A 19889-nucleotide genomic window follows, 5' to 3' on the forward strand; every position below is an offset into this window, starting at 1 on the left:
AAATGAAATTACAAAACATGTAAAATAAGAAGAAAAGTGAAGAAGACAAATTAAAGCAAAGTTATATTAAAAATAAACGAATGAGCCTCATCTTTTAGATTCATGTTTTTAAGCAAAAAGGACATTTGAGCTTTCTAAAAGCTCATTATTTTTTATACAAAATATAAAATATCAATAAAAAACTAAACGATGTAGTATGTTATTCCCTACTAATATATAAAAGTATTAAACTTCTGGTTATAAAATAGTAAAACAAAATCGAAATAAAAGAAACTGATCAGCAAATAACACAACATTAAAAGTGAAGAATAAAAAATACAATAAGATAAAATGAAAGCAAAATGCAATAAAAAAAAGCTTAATGAGCAATTAACAAAACAAGAAAATCAAAGCAGAAATTAGCGCGAGGAAAAACAAGATCTAAAATCCTTCTGATCTCACACATCATCAAGAAAGATCAAAGGGAATTTGCTATTACGATACGTTGGAGAGATGTAGGAATAACATGCACAGACAGAACCATCTCGCTCACACGGAAACCACCCCTAAAGGTATGTACGATGCGATGTCACGTCACTCGAGAAGGAGAAAGGATGGCAGGGGAAAGGAGAAGGGCAAATGCAAAAAGCGTTATGCGCACCGTGCAACACGGCGGGGCGGGGCGAGCAAAGGAAAGTAACCACCAAAAACATACAAACGTACACCGCTAAACATCGCACTCACTTTGCCCAACTGCGAGGGAAGGGCGGTGCTGCTGTTGCCGTTGTTGTTGCCGTTGTCGGCCGACTTGACGTAGATCTGCCAGGTGGCGTCACTGTGGAAGCTCTTGTCGGCGGCGTAGCAGCGCCACAGGCACTGGATCAGCATGGCGGCGGCCGGTATCTGCCGGTTGAAGTGCTTCTGGCGCTGCTTCTGTTGTACTTTAAGGCGAATCCGGATCCCAGGATACCCTGCGCAGTGGATGGGAAGCAAGACGGATGGCGATGGTGTGAGATAATTGAAAAGAAAAAAAAACAGGGGTAGAGGCAGGGTTATGATTGAAACTTACGGCCGGCAGTGCGAAGAACGAGATTGCGAACACACTAAAGCAGGAGGCAACGATCTTGCCCATCCAGGTTTGCGGCACCGTGTCGCCGTACCCGATCGTGGTGACGGTAATGACGCCCCACCAGAGCGCATCGGCGTAGCTGGCAAAGTCGGCCTTCCCGTCCGGCCCGAGCACGTCCTTCTCGGCGAGATACACGAAGTACGAGCTGAAGATGAGCCCCAGGACCCGATGTACAGCGTGGTAATCAGCTCCTGTGTGTGTGTGTGTGTGTGTGTGTGGCGGGAGAATAGGGTGGATCGATCAGTTTGGCTAAGAAGGTTCATGCGATATTCATAACCTAATCTATTCCAATACATCACAGATACTTGCTGTGGGAAAGGGAAGAGATTTATCGGTAAAGACGGTGTTGCCTCTTACCTGCCGGTGGATAAACACGACCGAGCCGAGCAGCCGCCAGGTACCGCCCTGCCGGTCCACGTGCAGCATGCGCAGGATCTGCAGGAAGCGAATGCCTCGGATGGCACTCGTGGCAAACACCTGACCATTTGAGCCGACGGACAGCACAACCATAGACGCTACGACTACAATAAGATCTGAAAGAAAGCAGAGTATTTTGAATGTCCTGTCATTGTTTCCCATGTAATGGAAATTCTGGGAGAGTGGTAAAAACATGCAAATAATGCTGAGCAAAAGTTTCCCCAGAACACAGCTTTCTGATGTTACGCAAATCCTCTTGAGATATTCCAACAGACGACGCCACTATCGATGAGAGTATGTTGGGTTGGAATGAACGCTTGTGATGGATAAAGTTTTGATGAGATAAAGCGAATGGGGAAACATTTGTACCACCAAAAACTAGTACATGTTGTACTTTCATACTGTGGAGCTGTGTGCTGGCAAAAAGAGAGACACAAACGAACACCTACACACTGATGACTTGGAGTTGAATTTTGCACCATTCGATGAAGCTTTTCGCCGTACGCATTTACATAAAGCTTGGCAAACTTTCACCTCTGTCTCTTGCTTTCCCTCTTTCTCTATCTCACTACACACACACACCTCGTGCCAACCGTTGCCAAGACCGTTGCCAAGAGCGACACAGATGCGACGACAGAAGCGACTCACAGCTCACAGCGCACCATCATCTTCGGTAAGACACTGACAAATGGATGCTTTCAATTTTGCTAGCCCACGGACAGACAGCCACAACCTTGCCCGCATCGTGGCCCGTGGTAGTGCCGGTCCTAGTGCTTCCAACTTCCACCAACAATGGACTCCACCGTACGCGTGGAGCCGGGATGACAAATGAAGTTGTACGGTGGAGCGTACGTTATGGGGGCGAAAATGGTAACGCTTATGGCAACGCTCTATGGCAGCGGGAATAGATTTGTTTGCTTAAATTTGTGCCGACACACACACACACACACGCGCACATTCCACACACTGTGTTGCATTTGTAAAATTTGTATTAAGAAAGAGCTGCATCCATCATCGGTGATGATGACGCACCAACTGACGCGAGGCTGACTTGTTGCTGCACAAAATGGGGCTACTTTGATGGGACATTTGGGAAACGGTTCGTTGGACAAATCGGCAAAACTGGCTATTAATAAGAGCACCTTTTGCTGAACAATATGTGTCCCATTTGTGCTAAAATTCTTCCATTAACCAAAAAAAACAAGATGCGTCATCAAAAAAAGACATTATCAGCAAAGATGATTTCCAATTGCCCACGGGTTTGCAGTGCAGTAAAAACACCGATTCGCATCGCCAAATTGTCCTTCCCACAAACAGCTTGTCGTCCGGGTGCCGATTGAATGGGGTTTTAAGTTCAGCTGCGGAACCCGTCCTTCCCGCGCAAACCTTCCCTTGCTGGGTAATCATCATAAAATTGGTTCCTCTTTTTATTAAACCCGCTCTTTTTTCTGTCCCACATTAGCCACAGAACCAGCTTGGCAAGCGATTTCAATTATTTCCCCCCCCCCCTGTTCATACCTTTCCGTTGCCATTTCGTCCCTTCCCGAAAGAAAAGTTTGAAAATTGTTTAAAATTAATCTGTGCCACCGGTGTGGCCCTTACGGTGTGGCACGTGGCTTGAAGTTTGGCGACCGAATTTCTCCAACTCCCGGGCACATTTGCGAGAGAAGTGCGACGAAAGGTTGCCAAACCAACCGGACCAAACTAATCGGTGGCCATGCTTGGGTAAAGATTGTTCGGTGTTCGGTGTCCGCACTTGCTCCCTAATCACCCTCACCCCCTTGAGCAAACAATGAAACGTCGGTTTCATAGTCGGTCATCATCGTTGGGGAAATCATTGTCGCTAGCAGCGGCGGTGCACGAGAACATGGCGCTTGATTGGACCGGCCCGATAATGTTCGGACTGTCACTTAAATTAGAGTCACGCAAATTCCCGTCCCTAAGCTTCGTCGGGGAGAGCAGGGGAAAAACGGTTTTGCCTTTAATTTGAAATGGGTAAGGGGAGAAAAAGAAGAAAAAACACACATACACGCACGAAAACGCCATAAAATGTGGTCGTAGTTGTCGTATTTTGCGGTGCTGCTGCCACATTTTAATGCTTTTTCATGTTCATCACTATTTGACGAGTCATATTTTGTGCCCTTCCCACCGAGGAGCGAATAGTCAGCGTGTCACAGTTTCGCATTTTTCTGCTACTGCTGCTGCTGCTGCTACTGATTCGCGGCCATAAATTAACTTCCGGCAGGTGAAAAGCATGAATTTCATAATGAATTTAATAATACAAAAAAAAACAACAACCCACGCGGTAAAATGTGACAATTTTACGCCACGCCACACCTTGCAAATATGTCAAGCTTTAGTAACAGTAACAACAAAAAAACTCCCCCCCCCCCCCCATACTAGAAAATCACAAACAATAGCACAACGAAAGATGGGAAGGAAGGAAAAAAGGTCGATGGAGACGCCTGGTCGCTCTTAGCAAAAGGCGAGTCAATTGATCAAACCACGAATTGACCTAATTTCGGTCCGTCGCTAACAATACACACCTGCGGCCGCATATTCTTAGGCGCTGGCACAAAAGAAGCTTCTAGCTAACTTCTTTCTTGCACAGTAGCAGCAGTAGCTTATCGGTGGCTTTATTTTGTTTGAGCTTGTCGGGCTCTCTCTCTGTGTCAAAGCCAGCCCAATCGAGAAGAGGCAAATTTAGCTGGATCGGCTTCGAAAGCGACCGACCCACCCTTCTTGGACCTCGGCTCTCGGACAAACAAAAAGAGATCCCTTCCTCCCTCCTCCCTCTTCCTAAAAATAGATGAAGCTGATTGACAAATATTACACTTTAATTGTTCGCTTGGCGCATTGGCGCTTTGGAGCCCAGCTGCTGGTGTTCTACAAAGACGCTCAGTCTTATCCGGCCTTGCCGATAATGGTTGGGTCAGCGTTGGGTCGTAGTAATAGTGGCAAACGACACCCAGTGGCAAACATCATTAAGCATCCCTAGTCTAACAGTACGGTTTGACTTTCTTTTTTTGGGAGGTTCTGTACGGTGACAACTGCTACTGTAAAGTAAATATTTGCCTATCAACGCCAAACGATGAACCTACGTTTTGGGGGTGCAACTCTTTCCTGAAAGGAAGGGGGGATAAAATAAGCTTTTATTTGGGCAAATAAACTCGAACCCAACTTGTGCCTAGCTCAAAGGTAACAGCTTCTTGCATTTACTTTGACTATTATTATCTAAACTTCATGCATTTGGAATAATACCAGTGTGAAACGAACGAAACATCTCGAAACTGCACCATTAAAGGAACAATTTGCGTAATGTGAAACTGTTCCTGTGACGTTTGCTGCCTCATCAAACTGCAGCTGCATGATGAACGGACTGCAGACTGCAATTATTTGGCGCAATAAAACTTTTACGCCGCGATGTGGCACCATCTCTGCATCTCGCAGTATATCAGATCATCATCTTTTTTTTTTGTCAAAAGCAGCATCATTTTATGACGAACAGCGATGGCCATATAATTTTGCGAGCAAGCACAACCAACGTTTCGAATATTGTACGCTCTCTGTACGGTAAACAGCAAACAGAGCAGGCAAGGGATCCCCGTACTGGGGTTTGATGTCAGCAGTTTGATGTTGTTTTATCGCTCGATGCGGTCAATGTTTTCACTGCACTTCGGGCACGTGATGCACGTGCGCCGAAAGTGTTTATGTGGTTTAAAAAATTCCTCCCCTTAATTAGAAAGATGATGAAGGACTGTGCGGTAATAATAATAATACTGTGGTTGCTCACTAAACACACTGATTTTTCAATGTACATTTGCACGAGTGGCCGCTTTTATATGTCTTAATTTAAACTCAATTTAAAGGTTTACAAATTAATTCAATCAAAATGTTTTGCTGTCATCCGATTCCCCCGAAAAGAGGCGATCTTTAAACCAATGAACCAGTAGCTCAGGAACATGCGAAATGCGTACCAAATTAAAGCGTTACTGCTCAAGCCGACCGTCACCGTCTCTGCCCCGGCTAAACCGTAAGCCGTAAACGAAACAAATTGTGCTGAATTGAGAGAGAATAAAAAAATAAACAATTGCTCGTTCAAAGCAAAAGTTTGTACAGACAAAAAAGGATCCCTCTCGCACCACCGTACCGGAACAGCGGAACAACCCGCACAAAGCAAAGCGGTGGATAGCGCAATAACAAAAGTGTGCGCGCTGAACGAACGGACAAAAAAGAAGGGAAACATTTTTTTTCTCAAACGAAACAAAGAAGAAAGCAAAGCAGGAATGTTCGTAAAAAGAGGGCAGGAAAAAATAAACTCTAAAGAACACAAAATCGGTAGGAAAAATCTCGGCCAGAGCAGATTTCTGTTTTCGGTTGGAGTTGAAATGGGAGGAGTCGGCAAACCAGGCAAGAAGCCGGCTTGAAGTGGAGTGGAGTTGAAAGACTCTTCGCCGATCCGCCGAGATGCTTCAGCTGTGTAGTGGAGGTTTTTCGGATAAATGTCGTGACCGGCAGTGGTGAAACGCTCCTCCACCGATTCTGATTTGATTCAGATTTGTTGGACATTGTTTGTGCCTTTTATGCGTGCTGCGGTTATACGGGCACTTGTTGCTGTTTGGGAAGGTTTTTGAGGGTCACAACCAAAAACAAAACAAAAAAAACATCACCCATTTGTAGGGCAAATTATGGTGCAAAAGTTTTCAATTATGTTTGACCATTCGCGAATATGCAAAATGGACTGTGCTATAATGTTCAACTCCAATGTCTGATGCTGTTTTTGGTGATGTGATAATGATGGAAAGAGCAAACAAGTTGATGATTTGGGAAAGTGGGAACATTAATGTAGGCTTGGAATCCAATTGTGGCCATTGAAAAAGGACCTTTTTGACATTGACAATCTAATCTTTTTTTGTATTTTAAAATTCTTAAAACTAGAATTTGCCACACCCAAAAGTATGTCAATTAAAAGCCACCATCACCGACTGTTTGCATTTAAACGTCTCCATAGCACGCCAATGCTCCAGCTTGGTTCTTCCACCACACAATTGCTATCTTTTTTTATCACGTCCCTCTCCCGCTCTCTGTTTCATGAACCGTTTTCCTGTGACAAGGGAAGTTTTAAAATCCGATGCACCATCACCCCGTGCACCCCGACGAATTATCCCCCCTGTGGAAATTGGCCCCAAAAGCAAAAGCGTAGGTCCGCGTGCCAAAGGTCCATTTTCTTTTCTCACGAACAATCATCTTCCACGAACCGGTATCTTCCACCCCCGCGTGAGGTGAGGTGGGGAGGAAACAGGAGTTTAAAAAAAAGAGTCAATTTACCATTCATATTTTTCATGAGCTTTCCTTGGAAAAAGAAGGACAGTGTGCGCGAGGTTTCAGGGCTTTTTTGGGGAGCTTTTTTGTAGTAGAAGAGTGCGCAGAGGTTCAGCGCTTCTCGAAGAACCGTGCGACAAAAGGGGTAGCAGAACTTTGCACCAACTCAAATTGAAATGCTAATGAGAACGAGGATTTTCAGCGGGCCACTCCGAGGAACTTGACAACGATGACCTCCAGTGTACTCGATTGTGTTGTCGTTTCGTTTTTTCCCACCCACACACACACACACACCTTCACGTCAGAATTCTTCATTAAGTGCAGCGGAACATATGCTTGCCGGTGCTTTTAGACAATTTCCCCCCCCCGAAAAACCCTATGCCTACTGTGGTGTTGTCGTGTGCCGCTAGGCTGCAGTCTATCCTCATGAATAATTCATGCGATTTGTACGCTTTGGCTCTACAGCAGGCAGCAGGCTTTGAGGCCTCCGTCCAGGCAGCGGATGGACACATCTGTCGCATTTGCTATTGTCCGTATTGTGCCGTAGTTGTGGTGAAGGTTCTTCTGGAGGTTCTAGTCCGTGAGAAATAAAAAAAGATTCGAAAAGGCACCCAGTTGCCCAGTGTGTCCCCCTTCTCGGGGGTGTGTTTTGTTTTTGGTCAGTGTTTTGAGGGCGCTGCTGAGGTTTGGCGATGACGAAGCCCCTTGAAGCACACCTGGGAATCGCTGGACATTCCCCACACACCCTTTTCCCAGGAGGTGAGCGATTTCACAGCGCCACGCCGGTGTGGTTAAATGATGAGCAAAACCATTTATACTGGTACAACGCGCCCACGGGCCCGGTACGGTCCCGTGCACCGTGGAGAGCGAGGAGACTAACGACGGGTGCAATTATTTATGCATAAGTAGCGGCGAACCCTTAAATTGCCATTCATTTATTAGACATTTTAGGACGGGAGGAGGAAGCCGCGGGTGCTTGAGGAAAGGCTTACGGTAAGGGGGGGGGGACATTAGCACCTGGTTCGGGATTTAAGAACTAGCAGCAGTGCCGGAGGCACTGGCACCTTCCGAAATTATTCCATTCCAGTGCCAGCACAAACATTTGGAAGAAGGCGGCAGAGGCAACACTGTCACGAAGAGACCTTGGTTTCAGTGCTCTGTTTGTCGTATTAGCCCGGTGCTCTTGTCACAACCTTGGAGCGGGGGGTTAAAATCAAGCACAGAGAACGACCGGAATTAACGCAAACTCACTCCACACGAGCGCCTGCCTGGATGGTGAAAAGAATAAATAAAAGTATCACCGTTACCAAGAAACACACCGAACGACCAAATGCTTCCCGGTGTTGAGCTGGCATCAAGAGCTTTCTTGCAACTGCACGAACGAGTTGCTCTTGTGTATGTACCCCAGTGTCTGTGTGTGGTGAGTGCTCCCAGTTAAATATGTACGAGTGTATGCATTTGAAATCGAAGTGTCGTGTTTTAATTTAGTTTCTAATGAATTTGAAATTAGCCCTCCCGGACTCCTCCTGTCCGTGTCCGTGGCTTCGTGCGGATCGATTTCACTCGCAGGAAGTGGTGCTTGGGAAAATACGGGGAAAGACTGGGTGCTGGGGAAAAAAGGAGGGGTCGGACGGCTTGAAACCTACCTATAATACAGATGGGCTTGCGGATGAAGCGCAACCGGCCGCAGAAGCCCATATACTTTGACCGGCAGCCGGCGGACCAGAGCCGGACCAGGTACTCGACGCCGAAAAACACCACCAGACAGATCTCCATCCAGAATAAGGTCTCGTTCGCGAACTTACTGTACTCGTCTATCGTCGACAATACGCTAAATATCAGACACACTAAAACGAGCAAAAATCTGAAGTAAAAGAAAAAAAAGAAGGAAAATTAAGTTAGCTTTAAAAATGTAATTAGAAAACTGGGTTGGAATAGATCATACTGAAATGAAAAATCGATGCACTCTGACGATTATTAAAGCAGCTGACCCATTAATATACTTATCTTATCGTTTATGTGTTTTGCTCCACCACATCACGTACACGCCACGGGAAGCTATTACGTTTTCAGCTGTCCCAGAAATGTCCTTTTTTATTACCTTTTATTCATTGAACCTTCTTTTTTGTGTGCGATTGTAGAATGATTTCACCGTTTCAATTGCACTATTCTTTCCCGCCAAGAAGTGCCAAGAAATTGCTTCACTAGCGCAACCCACATAATTGTCACCGCAGTTGGCGGACTGGTCTGGTCTGGACTGGAATGACTTTTTAGTGTCTCCGATTGGTTCACCGGGGATGATGGGATAACGATTTTATGACCGCGTGCACGTGAACGCGCCGTGAACCCTCCATCATCTTTATGGCACACCGACGCAGCTGTGGCTTTTTCGTTCTTTTTTCGCGTTTTTGCTTGAGATGCAGCCCGGACCGAGATGTGTGTGAACTAGTGATGTGCACCCTCGACTCCGATCCGACTCCGATCCAACTTCGGCTATTGTTAGTCCGAATCCGACTCCGGATTCGTCGGAGTCGTCCAGAGTCACCCGGAGTCGGAGTCGCCTGGAGTCGTTCGGAGTCATCCGGAGTCGTTCGGAGTCATCCGAAGTCGCCCGGAGTCGGAGTCGTCCGGAGTCGTTCGGAGTCGTTTAGAGTCGTTCGGAATCTTCCGGAGTCGATCGGAGTCGTTTGGAGTTGTCGAAGTCGTCCGACAAGCCGACCTCGGCCGAATCCAACTGACTCCGGATGACTCCGTCTGCGGCCGATTCTGGATGACTCCAGACGACTCCGGAAGATTCCGAACGACTCCGGACGACTCCAGACGACTCCGGTCGAACTCAACTCCAGGTGATTCCGAACGACTCCTGCCTACTCCGACTTCGAACGACTTCGGACGACTCCGACTCCGGGTGACTCCAACTCCAAGCGACTCCGGGCGATTCCGGACGACTACGGACGATTCAGGGTCATTTCGAACGATTCCGAACGACTCCAGTCGAGTCAATTCCGAATTTATCGGAGTCGGATCGGAGTCGACTCCGGATTTTTGCCAACTTTACCCATCACTAGTATACAGGCCCTTGTTTCGTAGGCCGAAACCGGCCGACTCCAGACGACTTCGACTTCAATCGATTCCGGACGACTCGGACGACTTGAACGACTCCGACTCCGAACGACCTTCCGGAGTCGATTCCAAATTGATCGGAGTCGGATCGGAGTCGACTCCGGAATTTTTGCCAACTCTACCCATCACTAGTGTGAACTGTCACAAATCGACGACCTCTCCACCACCCCGGTCACTATGATTTCTGCTTTACGATCTGCACTCAGCTCGCCGGTCGGTACCGGCGCGTTCGTCGCTTAATGGTGCTTTGTTACGAAATCTTAAAGTCAGCGCGTGGCTTCAATAAAGCACTGGTTTTAATGCATTAAATCCCTATCTCCCCGTAACCAGCAACGATAAAGGTTGTTCATGAAGCAATCGAGCAATGGGAGAAAAAAACATATTTTATCTCTATTTTTTAACACTGATGTTACTGAAGCTCCTCTAATCCAATCCCCCCCCCCCCCTGGTGCGGTGCCATTGTGTTGGGCTTGCCGCACGGAAGTGGAATATATAATGTGGCTGAAAATAGAATTTCAATCATATTTCACTCGCCTCATAAACACGTCCTGCGAAGCGTAACACCGACGCAGGGGCTCAGGCTGCTAAATGTCACTGCGCCGTTCGTTCGTTCATTCGCTCGCTTGCTTCAGAACGACAGAAGCCCAGAGTCAGCTGATGTCTTTTGCGGCTCGTTCCCCGAAACTGCCCTTCGAAAAAAAACGGCAAAAAACAAACGGCCACGCTGATAGCATGCTGATCTTCGCTTTAAAGATAAAGCTGCGGCTGGGGGTTTGCGCTCAACCGTTTCGCTGAGCTGAGGAACAATGGTTTGCGGGACTTTTGATAGAGGAGTGTTATCCTTTCTTCTAAAGCGTAAAGGATCCAAACACAGCGGGATGCCCCTGTCGCGCACCAAGGAACCAAATCTCAGGGAGCAGAGCTTGCAACAAAAAAAACACAACTTCCACCTAATAGGCAAGCGTAAAGAGTAAAGCTGAATACGTGGAAGTACGTCTTGTTGGTAACTCCAAGCGTTATCATAACCTCGCGCCATGTTCCACACACACACAACCCCAAAACCCAACTGTGCGCGGCTCGGCGCGGGTATGACCAGATACGGTACACAACCGTTCCATTCGCTTGGCGAACCGTTTCGCCGTAAGCTTTGTGCAAGTGGCACAATGGACGGGGCTCTTGACGAGTCGCACTTGACAGACGCGGAGCAGCAACAGGCGCGCCTTCATCGCGGATCATGGAGCTGACATTTGCTGTCGGCGAAACTTTCGCTATACAAGGGTGATGTGGTCCCGAGGGAGAGAGAGAGAGAGAGAGAGAGATAGAAAAAGACGGAAAAAAGGACAACTCAAGGCCTTGGCACAAAGCGTTCAAGCTGGGATAGGATTGTTTGAAGTGTTAATTGTCAGGAAAAATTACACTTAATGCTACTGAGAGTGAGGGGGGCTGCCGTGAGTTTTGTGTGTAGAACACACACAATTGATCGTGTACAAAGGCAGCAAATAAAACTACAATTAAATTTTATTTTGCTGTCACTTTGAATTGTTTTTCACAAGCGAGCAAAATGCTTCTTTTAAATACATGTTTTCACTTTTCTCTCCATCTTTCTCTCCCTGCGCCCGTCACACTCAACCATTCTCCGGTAATTGGCGGTGATGTTACTACAAGAAAAATAATTGATCGATTTTCACTGCCAATCCAGCTCTCCTGGGGAGAGGGGAGGTCATTTCGTTGTGTCAGCAGGTAAAATGTGCCAATTGACATTTAATTGATAAAAACGACCCAATTGATTGAAGGTTTATTTTACCGCCCGAACATCCATCTCCATCCACGGAGGGAGGGGGGGGGGGAGTTCAGTGTTTTGCAAATGACGTTTTAATTTTGTGTTTTAATATTTTCATTGGCCTTATCTTCCGTTTTTTGTCTTTTTTAAAAGTATTCATTAACAAAGGGGTCACAGTTAGGGGTGGCTCTTTTAAAAGAGGAAGCATGGGAGGAAGCTTTTCGGGTGAGCTTTCTGATCCTTTCCGGAGTTCTAAAATCAAAATTCGGAGTAAAAGGAAATGCAAAGGTTCGTCTCTACTTAATGATTAATACTTCCAATTGCAGCTAAGCAAAGGCGCAAGTGCACTCCAAGCATTGCCGTCCACCTTGCTAGTATCCCTTACTTTCCTTTTCATACTTCCTTCGTTCTTCCATTGCGGCATTCCGGAACTACATCGAACGCAACAAAAAATGGTTAAAAAACAGACAAAAAAAATCCACCATGGATGCACATTAATTTTAGATTAATGTAATGGAACCGCGGCAAAGGCAGTAGCAGCAGCAGCAGCAGCATCAGTTCAGCGGAATTGAATCAACCGAGAGAGCCGGAGGGAGGGTGCGAGGGAACAACCGGTGAACTGAACCCTCTCGCGTAAGTTCCGATCCATCCAGCGGATGTGAACGGATAAGAAAGCGTCAAGATGGATGGTTGTTGGTGAGACGCGCGCGGGATAAAGGAATTTGCAAACGAACTACGTAATGGTAACGCAGTTAGACCCGGTTAGGGAATGGAAGGCTGTGCGGAGTATGGAATGGATCGCATCCGGTTCGGATGAAAGCTTCTCCCATTTCACGTTGAATGACGTGCGCGCGCTTGTGAGCGATACAACAATGTGCCCAGGGAATGGTTCGGTTGGGTAAAAACAAAAAAAAAGTGGACAAAATGTATAGAGTAAAGCAATTCCAAAGTAATACAATTGTTTTGAGCTACTTATTTGCATTGTTGATTAGAGTTAAATCAACACTGTGATACAAAAAATAAACGGTTTATTTAAGATTTTAACTGCCCTCGTTCAATCCCATGGTGCCCCTGTCACGTATACAAGCGTTTATCTGCTAAGCTTGTGTCAAACCGGTGGAGATGAAATCGAGCTCCTCTAGATCGCCCCAGCGTTGAAAAATTCCTCTTCCTTATTCAATTCAATTCCGCGCGTACGCCCGTGCCGTGGAGCTACTTTTCCGTACGCACGGCAACAGCGGTGCCTACTGCGTTCATCGTTCAGCGTGCCGTACCTGAGCAAGATTACCTTGGAGAGATTGCGCGCTGCAAAGCAGGCGGAACGAACGGTGATTTGTTTAACTCGCAACATCCATCGGTCTCGAATCAATCGGGCAGAAGACCGGTGTTTCGGTGATTGAAGCCGCCGCCCTGCTTCAGAAGGATTGGACCGTTGGGTGGAGTAAGATGAATGAAAATCGGGTACGGGTAGAGCATAGCGTAAAAGTTTTGCATACCGTGTAGCTCGTCTATAAAGGATTGGATGCTCGGGTTGGGATTTGGACGTTCTCCAGGAAGGGATCGAAACGCTATCGGCTACACTACTGTTAAGCGTTTGCGCTATCTAATCTTGGGTGTTTTATTACCTACTGTGGGACTTTTTCCTTGCTAGCTTAGTTCTAGAAGACGAATCCTTATTAAATTGCTATACTGCACACTATTAGACGAAGACTTGCTTGGATGAAAATCGATTTCGAAACCGGCTCAGAATCTATGCAAACACCCTTTTCATCCTAACAGTAAGCAATAGTGTGCCATTGGAATCATTACAATTCTCAGCAAGTCAAGTATGCACTACTGTGACCTGCGTGCTTGTGACATGTATTTAAATGACACACTTTTGCACTCCTTCCTACCCGCAAGACAGCAGACGAGACTTACTGTCTGCGTGCAAGACAACCTCTGCTGCATCTGTTCTGAGTTATTGCACTGTTTTGAATGCAATTAAAAGTACATTTCCACTTACTGTGGCACCGAGGAGGCACCCTACCAGTGAAACTTTTTGATGAGCGCTGGCAGCAGATAGCATAAGCAAACTGTCTTTAATTAACGGTAGATACCATAGCACCAAGCTCGTTGACATCATGGCATACTGCCATGTTAACTGGAAAAAACTGATTCCCTGAGAGCTTTCACGCATATAATAATACTCTAAACTTTCGGAAAACTCGTACCGATTGTTTTGCAATCTCTGCCGAATAGTTGAAATCGACAACCCCACTTACGAAAGGTTAGATTAGTGCTCAGGTTTCTCAGCTTCATCCGCCACTACTGCTCACGAAGCTCATCTCGGTAAGTGCTTCTCACCGCAGCCGACGCGTTGTTTACACTCACTCTTCGAGCGCGGTTTTCTCAGGTACACAAATTATGTTGTTATGTGGTAAATTAATTAAACCACAGGCCGGGTGAACATTATCTCCGCGCTCTCTCTCTCTCTCTTTCACTTTCTGTTCTGCTACACCACCAAAGGCACAGGCAAGCGATACAATTTAACGCACCTGGCTACGCATTTGACAGTTCAGGGCGTCGTCGTTCAACTTTCTAACGCCGAATTGTTGCGAGAATGTTCAGCCCTACTATGTTGTCAACCTTTGGTTCGTAGGCGAAAGTCTAGTTCTTTCCTGTGACAGGCAATAAATAATGCCTGCCATCGTTGGGCGGGGCTGCTGGAAAAAAGAGGAACGAGTAATTTCGTTCACTTGAGAGAACTTGTTACACGAATGCAACCTGAAAAGGTAGTCATCGAAGCAATTTGAGCGTTGCAATGTCGCAGGCTCATAAACAATAGCTTAAAAAAATTTTGATTTCCTCAAATTTATTTTTAATGTGTTGTTCAAGCGAGTTCTTCATGATCCAATGAGTAAAACAGTTGACGTTATTAAAAGACTAAGGGTTTATCTTAGGACCATGAACAATGTCATCAGTTTGAGGTTCCATTACTCAAGCTGAGTTCCAATGTAGGTTTGAATATAGTCATGGGAGTGACCTCCGATAGTTCTAAGTCCTTACTTCCTAACAAAAAGTCATACCCTTACTCCTTTTGGTAAAAAGTCGAGCTTTGTGACAAGGCTGTGATCTCTCATGAAAATCTCAGAATTATTGCACACGCTAAAGGAACATTCATTAGCTCTCAGCAGTCTCGTTACCTCGCAATTAGTGATATTGGGCTTTAGTAGTAAATCAAAGATAAATTTCTAAGGTTCTGAGTCATGCGTGAGTTCTCCGTTGTAACATCAAGTGACACGGACTTGAGAAGAAGTAAAAAGGCTTGAGCAAGGCCTACATTCATGTGACCACTTAGGACCTCCACTCGTTTTAATCGGCCACTGTTCAGAGCTAGTATCTGATATACAGATGTAAAGGCCGGAGTACATTGTCCGCACTCGCTAGCGTTATTTCGATGTTCACTAGCGCATCTGGCGGTAGCTGGTGGAAGCTTTGTTTGGTCATCGAGGGAATGATCGTGCCGGATCTCAAATTTAAGTCGTTTTTTTTGCATAAATCGCTGAAATACTTCCACCACATATTCATCTATCAATTACAAACCTTTTCCAGTCTAGTTTATGTAAAAAATGGAAAAATAACATATTTTCTGAAGCGGCTTTAAATTGTTTGGCAAAGTGCTTCGGTCAGCCGCCGCCAGATGTGCTAGTGAAAATCGAAATTACACTAGCGAGCACGATCAATGTAGCCCGGCCTTTACAGCACTATTTCTTCAAAGATTTTTGTTTGTTGTGGAACGTGTAATGCTATCTTCAATAATCAATACTCATCAAGATATCAACTCCATTCGAATAAGCTCTCCAATATCTCCAAAAACTCAGAGTTTATCTAATTTCGACTGGTCCTTTCGTTTCGAATTCCAACAAAACAGCAGTAAACAATAATATAATAACCCTATAATAACGTCAATAACATCGCAAACCTTCCCCACTCCTTCCTCCCTTCGCCCACCATACTTACACTGAGAAGTGATATACAAAACACAGCCAACCGCCGGGATGCTCGAGAAAGACGTAGAACCGCTCCTGCACGGTTTTCCCGCGCCGATGGTGGAAAACGTATTTGGCCTTGAACGCTTGGTCGATCGGCAGCGCTATCGGGTAGTACGGGTTCGGCACGCCCAAATTCTTGCCCCCGCCCGCCGTCGCCCCGCTGCCCCCATCTCCTCCTCCTCCTCCTCCTCCTCCACCTCCGCCTGCTCCACCGTGATGATGATGATGATGCAAGCCCATCGCCACACCCGGCAGCTCGTTCACATCGTCATCCATATCGACGTCGTCGTCATCATCATCATCGTCGTCGACCACTATGTTACCCTGGCTGGCCCCCACCCCATCCAGCAGATCGTTCGACCGGGACCGCGATCGGCTCCGGTTTTTACGCTTCATCGGTGTCGGCACGCGCTTGTGGTGCGGTTCGAACGCGCGCGCCGGCTTGCCCGGCCGAAACCGGCGCAGAAACTTGAGCGCCCGCGGCGACGAGGACGTACACGGCCCGCCCGGATGAAGCGGCGCCCGGTGCGGGTCGCCCGCGTTCAGCTCGGTCGTTTCCATCGCCGACTCCACATCGTCGACCAGATCGTCCTCCGAGCCCTGCAGCGCCCGGTAGCTGATCAGGCCGCCGCCCCCACCGGGCCGGGTGAAACGCTGCCCGTCGCGCACGGGCTCGGCGTTTGCGTTTGCGTCGATGCACCGCCACCGCCTCCCATCGTGATGCCGTTGCTGCCGGCACTGGGACTGGCGGACAGTGCGGACCGGCTGCCGGTCAGCAGGTTCGTCGTCTCCTTCACCGGTGACTTCAGCACGCTCAGCACGAGATCGTCACAGTGGACCGGGCCGGCCTGCCGCAGCTGCTGGTCGTCCATCGCGAACGAGCCGAGCCCGCGGGCGATCATGATCGGGGGCAGTGCCACGGTCGCACCGCTGAACTGGTGGATATTACCGTACGAGTAGTGGCGCTTGCCGAGTTGCTGGTGCTGCTGGTGCTGCAGCTGTTGCAGCTGGTGCTGCTGCTGCTGCTGCTGCTGTTGCTGGTGTAGTTGGTGCGCTTTCGCTTCCTGCTGCTGCAGCCGTAGATTGCGTGACTGCCGGTAGAGATTCTCCTGCTCGCCTCTGTTCATTGTTATCGTGGTGGTTGCACTCAGCACGACCGACAACATTTGGCAGTACCGTCCTGCGGAGTCGCCGGATGCCGCGCGGATTGCTAGCCGCGACTCGTCGGCCCATCGATCGTGGCACACGGCCCCACCGACATGGCGGACAACGGGGATCGCCCACAAACTCGAATGCCACTGCTACTACTACCTCTACTACTACCGCACCGCTGCCGCACGGTTCGTCCGTTCGTCCCGAGTGTCTTGCGCACCTGCCGCACGAGTTCTTTTGCCACCACTTCAGCTTCCTGTTGCCCGACTACGGTTGCACTGGTCGGGTGCACTGTCACCATTATTCCGAACGCTGGCCTGGTGCAGGAATGGAAGGGATGCACACTATTTACAGAGCGCTCTTCATTGCACACCCCTGAACTCACACATACTTGCCGTGTCGTGGTGGTGCCGTAGTGCCTAACGAACAAATAACGCCCTTCCCCTCGTTCGTTCGCTTTCTTCGGGGTGGGCGGTAGAGAAGATTTGTGCTTTTGCTAAATTAACCTTACCGAATTCACCCACCACACTCACACACACACACACTGGCACACAAGCACTTCGTTTCGATTTGCCGTTCCACCGCCTACTTTTTATCCACTTTCTTGCATTGCGAGAGCAATTTTCGCATTCGATGACTTTCCGCCTTTGCCTTTGAGTGCTTTGGTTGCTACTTCTTGTGTTGCTTCGCTTCACTTTGTGGTTGGGCGAGAACACACCGAGACACACGCTTCTAATGATTCCCACTTTTCTCGTTCGCCATTGCCATCCAGAACCTACGGGATTTGGGGAAGGGATGTGGGAGTGGGAAGATAATTAGAAAAGTGTTAATCAACTTAAATTTTCCCACCCCACCCCCTATCACTTTTTGCTCGCTTTATTTTAGCCACACAGACACACAGCATTTGGGCCAGCCCGGAATGAGGACGCTGTACGAAAATCCGTTTTACGCGATGCGGGAGTAACGCGAATCACAAAAAAGCACTTTCGGGGGGAACTGGTAGAATCAAAACACTGTTCAGACGAGGGTGCCACGATGGGATGGGATGGTGAAGAGTCGACGGTAATTAACGCTGGGAGTGTACGGTGCCAAGTTGATTCACTCGTAATCGATTTTCCTTTCGTGAACTTTATGATGCGTTTGCGGGAATGTGTTTAATTGGGAAGAGGGAAAATGACATCGTTCAGAAATGGCGGTGTAATTGAGTTTTCAAATGGAATACAATTTCTTTATTAGGACATTTGCTTTTTTAAAGAGCGATCAGCAAAGAAGGCTAAGGTACGGTCCAATTTGTAGTAATTTATAATCCTCGATATCAATGTTTCGCTAAAACGGCACCAAAAGAGCCATCTGCAGGGAAACGCTTTTACTATACACTAATCTCGATGACACTAAAAGAGCCATCTGTAGGGAAACGCTGTTACTATACACTAATCTCAATGATACTAAGCTGAAACGTGTAAATTGTAATAAAAACAAAACACTAATATCCAGAAGGAAATGAAAAAAAAAGAAAAATGTAATTCAATTAGATTTCACAAATGATTCCGACTGACAAAGACTGATAATTCCTGCATTGCTACGAGAGGCATACAAAAAAACACTGGAACTGCATCACTGAGGCTCAGTATTCAACTGTGAGAAGATTCTGAGAAGTGGGTGTCCAACAACCAGTAGGGGAGCTTTGGTAAATTAAAAAAAAACTATTATTTAAAGATGTATTACTTCTTCTTTTTCATCTTCTTCTACTTAGCGTAAAGTCTTGCGTGAACATGCCGGCCTTTAGAGGCTACCGGGACATGTAACCGGATAGTTGGTCCTAGCCACGGGCGGACGGTCTAAGGCGGGAATATCATTATTTCACCTAAATGCCATTAAAAGAGCCATCTGCAGGGAAAAGCTAAAATACTACGCACTAATCTCGATGATACTAAAATGAAACATGTAGATTGTTTTGAAAACACAACTTAAATAACAAGACAATCTTGAGAAGCCATATATAATCCCATTCGATCGCATGAATGATTCTGACTTACACAGGCTAATAATGTCTGCATTGCTACGAGAGGCACACCATACACAGTGGAACTGTATCACTTAGGCTCAGTATTCAACCGTGAAGATCGTGAGAAGTTCAAATCCTAACCACTAGAGGGCAAAGTGTTGGGTTGGTGTTTGGGTAGCATTAGCGAGTAAAAGGTACATTTTTAAAGATGTATTTCTTATTGTTCTTCTTCTTCTTCTCCCTCTTCTTCTTCTTCTTCTTCTTCTTCTTTTACTTGGCGTAAAGGCCATCATGCCATCATCATGCCGACCTATACAACAGGCTTTCGAGACTTACAGGGCTTTACAAGTCAGAATCGAATGTCAGCAAAACAATTTCAGAAGCGCAAGATTCAGTTTAGCTGTCAAAAGTTGTTTTTTCACCGCACCTGTGCTATTTTTCACAAGCGCAATTTGAGTTTTAAATCGCTCAATTTGTTTTTTTTTAGAGGCCTTTCGCGTCGTTTTGCAAATTCAAACATGTATTTTGAGATTGTATGATTAAGATCAATGCTGTTATGCGTTTAAGCATTATATTTATGAAATATTACGTATTTATGGTAAAAATTGCGTTTTCATGTGCAAAAGGCTACATTGTACATGTTTACATACGCAAGTGCTCGTAGCTTTTTGCACAGAAAATATTATTTTTTACAATAAATACGTAAAATTTCATAAATATAACGCTATAAACGCACTGAATAAATGATTTGTATACAAATAATATCAAAATACGTGATTTAATTTGCAAAACGATGCAAAAGGCCTTTAAAAAACCAACTTGAGTGATTTAAAAAACAAATTGCGCTATTGAAAATAGCATCGATGTGGTGAAACAACAACTTTTGACAGCTAAACTGCATCTTGAGCTTCTGAAATTGTTTTGCTGACATTCTATTCTGACTTGTAA

At 46.4% G+C, this 19889-nt stretch overlaps 1 pseudogene; it reads right to left on the reverse strand.

Moving 5' to 3' along the window:
- Window positions 1-630: 630 nt before the first annotated feature.
- On the reverse strand, window positions 631-16950 carry LOC121601916 (annotated as a pseudogene).
- Between the last annotated feature and the right edge of the window lie 2939 nt (window positions 16951-19889).

The sequence above is a fragment of the Anopheles merus genome, unplaced genomic scaffold (assembly GCF_017562075.2).
Source record: "Anopheles merus strain MAF unplaced genomic scaffold, AmerM5.1 LNR4000225, whole genome shotgun sequence".
Lineage (NCBI taxonomy): Eukaryota > Metazoa > Arthropoda > Insecta > Diptera > Culicidae > Anopheles > Anopheles merus.